Raw genomic sequence first — 7,112 nt, forward strand, 5'->3', positions numbered from 1 at the left:
CACACACACACACACACACACACACACACACACACACACACACACACACACACACACACACACACACACACACACACACACACACACACACACACACACACTTACATTACAAAAATAATCTTCCTTTGGATACTCTTACTTGTCGAAAACAATGAGTTTGGTGCCTATTTTGCACTAAATTGCTGGTGTTTCCAAACTGCCGTGTCTTTTTCACACATACATTTCCCAGGAAGCTTTGCAGCAATGCTTCCGGACAAGGTGTGAACGTGTGTCTCACATTAGTGTAAGGTGGGTGTTTAGCCAAATGCTGTTCATGTGTTTCAGTGCAGTTCAACAACGTTTTCAAACACATCATGGCTTGTCCTTTACATACTGATTTACTGAGGTTATTATTTTATAATATATCTGACAATGTGTATTTAAAAAGGGGTTAGATACTGGATCACTTTATTCTCAAAGTAGACAAAACACCCAATAATGAGAGTAGTTATGAAGTAATAAAAGAAGTTTCAAAACAGAAGGACATTCTTATTTCAATGCTTAAGGTTAAAGCTACTATGGGAAGCATTTGAACATGTCCAACTTTAGCCAAAATAAAAGGTACTTATTTAAATAATTGTATCTACAGTACATAAGCAGCGTTGGCTGGTCAATCAACCATTTAGCTAGAATATCTCCAGTCTCCACTATTAAATGGATTTACGCAAAACAATTTGGCACTGACACTCATGTTCCCGCCAAGCGCCACAATGTGGGTAATTCTTAGCTTTTGGGGATGAATCATTTCCTCCAGCATTTAAAAGAGGCTTCCTCAAGCACCGTCATTACTGTCCAATTCTTAAGGGCATCACCAGATATCTGCAAAACTAATGACATTCCCATCAGCCTCAGCTGCACTGATGCTGATTATCAAATGTTAGCATGCTCACCCACTAAACTAATAGACAAACATTGCAACTAAATTAAAAGAAAAAGCTTTTTTATCTTGACCCAACCAAACAAACCTTTTGAAGAGACCTTTTTAGCAAACATATGTTGATACGCTGTACATAAATATATAGATATCCCGTTCTCCCGTGTCAGTGTGTGTTTTGGTGTCAGTGGTCACATGTGGAAGTCTTACGGTCAGTGAGAATAAACACACCGCTGCAAATAGAAACCTAAACCAGAACAATCCATAACCACATCCTTTGCTTATTCTGCGGTGGGGAAACTCAGGAGCAACCACTCAGATTATTCCCATGTCACCTGACAGCCTTTGCTTCAGCCTCACAGGTCAGGTTTTTCACAATAATCCATACTGCTAAAGAAGAGCCTCAGCGCGGTCCAAAATCCATCTTCTTTTTTCATCTTGTTCCCAACGATCAGCATTTTTTATTCCATGATTGTGATGTCTCTCTAGTTGGGTTTAAATGACAGGCAGATTAGGATCTGTAATCCCTGTGCAATAAACCAAATGACATCACTCCTGCTGTCAGGACACGGAGGATCATACCCTTCCCTGATTGGACAGGAATATTGCTGACATGGTGGCATTAGCAGGAAGTAATTCCTCTTCAAAGCAGTAAAGGTAAAAATCATCATAACACAGTCTTATTGGGAGTCAACTGCTTGGCTTTAACATCTCAAAATGCCCTTTTTTATCCTACTAAAATTGAGCTTTATCAGTGAGTGATAGCTGTTACCTTTTTAAGAGTAGGAGGAAGGAAATGTGGATATTCTCTGCAGCCTTATTTGCCCGTAGGGGAGCAAAACAGCGGCGTAATCAGATCCTTTTTAGATGGGGTGACATTTCCCGACATGCCGGGGCATAATGAAACAAAGGCTTCCACTTGGCACCGAAGCAAGACTTGTCCCGACACTGCTCCCTGATCCAGACGCTGTGGCATGGAGATTCACTGTGACTGCATGTCAATAAGCTTTAACACTCAATGGATGGATGAATGAATCCCTATGTTAAGCAGTCCAAAACCTAATCTCTACTCCGTTGTCATTCTCTAAACCCCCGTCCCCTACTTTGTTCTCTCCCTGTTCTTCTCTTGTTTTTGTTCCGTGCATACTCAGATTGATTTTTCTGGAAACACACACGACTTTAATTTACTCTTTCCTCCCCGCCTTTGTATGTACTGCCGGTATTATGGTTTGCTGATCTGAGTCTTTCTAGGGAAGTACAGAGTTCTTCATGGGTCCAATTTTGTAAACTGACACCAGCAAAGCTCAGCAAAGGAACCGTTTCATTACCACCAATTATGTCCAAGTCAAATCCAGATTGGACCCTGTCAGACCAGTTAATAGAAGTAACACAACCCCACCAGTGAATAATCGTTTTTGGTCCTTGAATCATAAATCTAGCCAAAGAAAAGACTCTGTTCGGTTTTCGGTTGCAAAAATAATCTGTACAATCAAAGGTCCTGGTGTCTAATTGTCCTTGAAAATACCGGCTGACTAAGAAGGTAAAAACTAGGGGTGCACCGGATGGGAAATTCTTGGCTGAAACCGATACCGAAAATAGGAAACAGTTGGCCGAAAACCGAATGCCGAAAGGCCGAAATTGATTAATAGAAATATATAATGTATACATTTTTTACCATTGTTGTTCAGCTACCTGATTATGGAAAAAGACATGATTATGGCAAAACTTAACTTAAATAATAATCACTATTATGGGTCCATAAAACATTTATTCAGCACTTTTGAATGCATACAGTACATTAATTCCAAGTCAAGTGCATTTTCTTTTCTCTGTAGGATAACTACAACAAAGTGCATTCAGAACAAAGCCAAGGTGCTTTAAAACTGCATAAACATCTAGGCCAGTAGGCCTACAACAAAATAGTGTAAATAAAGACTGTAACAGCCAGGCCTTCAACAACAACAAATGCACCTATAATCTGGCTACCCCCTACACCACGTGTTTGTTCGTGAGATTAATCAAAACGCGGCGGACAAGCACGGCGCGCGACCATGCTCGCGGCTCAGGCTCACAGCCAACATTCGCCGCTGGAGATATTTCAAACACAGAGAGAGAGGAGCGGATTGCGATTTGTAAAACGTGGTCAGCGAGGGCCTTTTAACCATTTCGGTGGCCGAATATTCGGGTGCAGCTCCCTAGTAAAACTGCACAATCCATAAGATTCCTTCAGAATATCGCCATCGACAGTTTTGACTGCATTTTTGCTAACTTTAACTCATGACAGAGTTCTCCTTCAGAAGCTTTAGTTCAATCAAATCCTGATCAGCATAAAATGGCATCGAAGAAACAGGGGTATCGTCTCTTGCCACTTTACGTATCGATGCTGCCTATTGTATGCCCATGCCATAATACTGGGTATTCTACTCTTAGCACTTTCTTGCCATTTTATGATTTGCGTACTGCTACGTTTGGTAATTTTCCATTTCTGAATGTTTATGTGAGGGACGGAAAGTAGCCAAGCTAATCCCCGCATATTCTACACCTTGCACATTTCATGTTTTAAGTGTCAATTAAGTCTCCTGCAAATAAACGAAAAAAACAAAAACACAAAAAAACAACACCTACAACTTTTCTATTGTTGAAAGACTTGGACCTACAGTATATGAGCGGAATAACTGGATTTGGCTTCATTTTTTGCAGCGTTTTTATCAGGCAGATACTTCCTGGAATTCATGCATAAACAGATATTTAATACATAGCGGCCGGGTACCTTGGGTGAAGAGCTCTTTTCTTGCGCTACATAGATGAAGGTGCTTTAAAACTGACAATTACCGGAGCACTTCTGAGTTATTGGTTGGGACTGAGCAGCAGATTACATGCCTGCGTCCAGGTACTTTTGAACTTATCACACTGGCATTGCTCCGCTCTAATAGGCCAGTATTTCCGTCCCAACAGCTCAGCCACCGCTGGGTCCATTTTAACTTTAAGGTTATTGCCTGTTTTTATGGACAGCGCCTTTCGGAGGACTGGTGATAGGAACTGACCTCTGCAGCCCTCAAGAAAATGGCTTTCTTCAAGTGAAAGCTGAAAGTTTTGAACTACATTGGTAACATTTGTCTGGTTAAGCTTTTGCACCAAATAAATATGAAGAGCACAACGGATGTAATATTTGTAATGTTAAGCTTTTAGACATGGATTGTCCTCTTCAAGAAAATAAATGACTTCCGGAGCAGAGAAGGCGATCGTGCTGGTACAACAGGAACTCATTTTGACATCAATCTTTTGTAACGCATTATGCGCATCGCCCACTTACTGCTCTACCAGACTTTCAATCCTGCATTCAGGAAGGCAATTCTAAAAAAACTGTAAAGTTGCATTTCTTTTCATCCCATCTTCTTGTTGCTGCTGATGTAAACACGATCCACATAGAGAGTTATTCCGTGTGCTTTCCCGCCAGGCCTCCCCCACCATAGGACGACTGCTAGCTCTCATCGTCTGCGCCAGATGTACAGTCATCAACACAGTCAGCGTCATCTTAGTCCAATGTTTGTCCTGCTGTACGTACACAGTGTGAGCTGTTTAGTTGTGTGTTCGTTGCTGTGTGGTGTTGCGTGTGTGTGGTGTGTGTGGTGGTGTGTGTGTGTGTGTGGTGTGTGTGTGTGTGTGTGTGTGTGTGTGTGTGTGACTGCTGCTAGTACATACCACAAAACATTAAAAATCATTGAAACATCTGCCACAACAGGTGCCAGTTATGGAATCATCATCTCAAGAAAGCAAATAATAAATGGCCAATGACAGGAGGAGTGTGGTATTTCTCTTCCTGGCCAATATTAAATCACATTGACTTTGACTTTGGTGACTCCTCAGGCTTCATGACATCAAATATTATTTAATTGAATATGATGGGCCACCTGGTTTCCTGTAACTTACCACGCGAAACGTGAGGATGGTTCTTTGAAGAGACTAGTGTACAGCGAATGATTCTAGGCCGGCATCCCTGGCTTTACGACCATTCCCTCATGTGGCGCTATAAGCCTATTGTTTTTTTTTTTTTAACATAGCTATCGAATAATTGACCCGCCCTACGCGGTTCAGATTATTGCTCAACCATCCATCGGTACCCTAGGCGCGTTTTGAGCCAGCGAGCACACACTGGGTCATAAGGAACTTTAAAGCGCATCCTGTCTAAAGACCCGCTTGATGTTTGTGCGTGCCTGCTGCATCTTGTTACTGCAAGATTCACAAGAGGAGCGATTCATGTTAGTCAATAAAGCCGCCCGCTGTGCTGATACGCCTCGACTCACTCACGTGTGCTGACACAGTGTACCTACCACACCACTTAATGTAGCAAAGACGCACAACAGCAGGAAGGCAGCCCAGCTCAAAGCATACATAATGTAGAAGACACTTCTCTACTAAAGAAGGCAAATAAATAAGTATGAGCTTGGTAAACAGCTTGTCCTTTCTTAAAATTAAAACGCCTTCCTGTCCCAAAATATTTGAAGCAAGATGCCCTCCCCAGTGCCAGCTTGTGCTGCCATTTACTTTACGAAGTTCTTTTTCGCATCTGCCGTTTCAATGCTTACCCAAGCTGGGCAAAGCTGTGGTAAACTCTCAAAGAAACGTCTAAGTAGAAATCCCAGTGCCCTCACCTGTCTCGTGGGCAGCAATCTGTGGCAATACAAATGCTATCTTCCAGGGCCTTTCAGCAGAACGTTAGCGAATGTATACTATTGAAGCATTTGAAAAACAACTAAACCAATGAAGAAAATGCTGTCGCTATTAATGGCTGCTATGCGCCGGCATAGCTTGCCAACCTTTAGAACCTAGAAAAACTGAGCATTTCAAAATCTAAAATTGGGGGAGGGCTCCTCTCGCCGAGGCTGTAGATAACATGAGCACGCTTATGTCAGGTGTAATGCACTGCGTTTGCGGCCGTAGCACGCGTCCTTGATGGAGCATATGTGTGGCCCCCTGGACCTGTATTTACCAGGAAAGGAGCTGATCGGCAGAGAGTGGAGTAGCTGTCGATTCTTCTGTTCTCGTTTTTCTGTGAATATCCTGCCTCCACCCTCCAGACTTGATGCAGCGCGCTAGCGTAAAAGAGACTGTTAGCCATGGAAACCAAACAATGGGTAGCTGTTATAAAGTCTCGAGTGGAAACAGTCGGTGGAAATCTGATTGTCAAAATCGGGAGAAATGCGTCAGAAATATGAGCCCGGGAGGAAACCGGGAGAGGGCAACTGAAATCGGGAGTACCCCGCGAAAATCGGGAGGGTATGACAAGTATGATGCCCGGATTGCTGTGTGTTGAAATAGTTTCAAGGCTTTCTTCTATACGAGATGAAAGAAGAAAAGGGCACCTGAAAATTTCAACACACAGCATCCCGGGCATCATAGCTTGTCAACCGCTCCGATTTTCGCGGAGACCCGATTCCTTGCCCATCCTCCCGGTTACCTCCGCGGGCTCATATTTCGACGGGCCATTCTCCGATCGACCAAAACAGATTTAACACCACGACTGTTTCTATCGGACTTAATACAGCTACAGCCATTGTTTGGTTCCAGTGAAAGCACGTCTCTTTAGTAGCTGGCCGGCAACCTCAAAGTCTGAGAGGGTGAAGGCAGATAGTTGCACAGAAAGCCCAGAACAGACGAATCGCAACTACGCACTCTCTGCTCACCCCGCTTTCCCTGTAAAATACAGGTCCAGGCCCACCACAATGCTGACATCAAGGACGGTGCTACGAGGCCGCAAGGCAGTGGCACTTACAACTACAATAGCGTGCGAAGTAATTCTAACAGCTCCAGGCGAGGGAGCCCGCCCTCGCCCCAATTAGATTTTGAAAGCCACGATTTCGAGGTCTAAAGGTGGCAAGATCCGGGCATGGAGCAGCCATCTAATAGCAGACAGCATTCTATGTTATTGTTTTCAAAATGCTTCATAGTTACATCGGCAACCCGCGTCTTCGTGTGAAAAGGGCACCTGAAGATAAGCATTTGTATTTGCAGCAGATTGCTGCACAAGACAGGTGAGGGCACTGGGTTTCTACTAGACAGTTTTGAGAGTTTTACACAGTCTGGCAGCTGGTGAAGCATTGAAGGAAGATGGAAAAGGACGTTAGTAAAGTAACATGAGAAAAACCAAGTGGCCACTGGGGAGGGCCACTCCTATGCTTCAAAAGCCTTTGGACAGGAA

Source organism: Notothenia coriiceps, unplaced genomic scaffold, assembly GCF_000735185.1.
Source record: "Notothenia coriiceps isolate Sejong01 unplaced genomic scaffold, NC01 NC01_scaffold00023587, whole genome shotgun sequence".
Classification (NCBI taxonomy): Eukaryota; Metazoa; Chordata; class Actinopteri; order Perciformes; family Nototheniidae; genus Notothenia; species Notothenia coriiceps.